The sequence below is a fragment of the Amphimedon queenslandica genome, unplaced genomic scaffold (genome assembly GCF_000090795.2).
Source record: "Amphimedon queenslandica unplaced genomic scaffold, v1.1 AMPQUscaffold_13365, whole genome shotgun sequence".
In the NCBI taxonomy this organism is placed as follows: domain Eukaryota; kingdom Metazoa; phylum Porifera; class Demospongiae; order Haplosclerida; family Niphatidae; genus Amphimedon; species Amphimedon queenslandica.
Window position 1 is genome coordinate 129,263 of NW_003546399.1, and position 1,262 is coordinate 130,524.

Here is a 1,262-nt window from a genome sequence, read left to right on the forward strand (position 1 = left end):
TGACATACTATAAATATCTGCTTCTATGGTTACTTCTTAACCTCTTACAGTGCACTGTAGTGTTTGTTATGGACTGCGTTTAATAGTTTTAGAGTACTGACGCCATTGAAATATGGCCTTTGGTTTCGACATGCCGTAACTTTCTAAAACTTCTGTTCAAGCACTAATAAATGTCTTAATGCACTAAAGATCCTCAGAGAGTAGCCATAAAAGCTCATACTAGTGCGTCTCGCCGTCTCCTGAAGTTGCTAGAGTCCCACAAACTTTTTGAAAAGAGACAGTCGGGGGCCGGGCAGCTGCTCGACTATTGCCCAGGCAAGTTTGTTAAGGAAGTCAATGAAGGCACGAAGAAAATGCCTCACTTACCTGCTGTAGCTCTATCAATAGCTAAAAAGTGCTTGTTATAAGAAAGGATAGCTACCTTCAAGCTTATCCTGTGAAAGGTTTGGTCAAATTCGCTCCAGAATTCTTAATACAGGTTTGTTTTTATGTCGTCCCGTTTGCTCTCCATTGAAAGTTGCCAACCAAAATGGCGGCCGGAATTTATTTCATTGTAAACCACGCCTTACATCCGTAATAGTCTTCCCACGCAAGCAATTCTCACTCTGGTTAGAATCTCTGCAGTGTTGCAGCAATTAAAGTTATCTTGCTTATATATAGTTAGAAGCAGTCACTGATTTGAAGATTGTACATCTGCTTTGTTAACCTAGGCTTGCTGCTAGAGAAGAAACATCACCTATAGAATAGATCTCATGATGCATGCAGCTAGCTACAGTACATGCAGCTTTCTCACTTGCATTCAGCTTATAAGACGCTTTCTCATCTTAGTCGGGCGAGCTCAGGCTCGCCCCAATAATGTGTCAGGGCTGTACCAGTATATAGGATATCAGACATGGTCCATTTATTTTGGGGCAAAAGTGCTGATTCAGGTATGCTTGCTCAATACTATAACTATAGTATAAACAAGGTACTAACTTTCACTTCAGAGATTACAAAGGTAGATCATAACTACATGATACATCAAGTTCTGAGCTGCCTAGTTGCACCATAGACCCTTGTTGCACAGGCACAATCATGCATGAGTATTGTTAGTCTGTCAAGATCTATTGTATGTACATTGCTTTGCTTGCTAAGGCCACCCCTTTAATGTTTTACATTCGTCTAGTTACTTTAAATATTTGTGACTAGTCTCGCGGGGCCAGACTCCACCCCTTTTGTCATTTGGGCCATGGGTAGGCGGATTAGAGTCTGGTTAGCTAGCG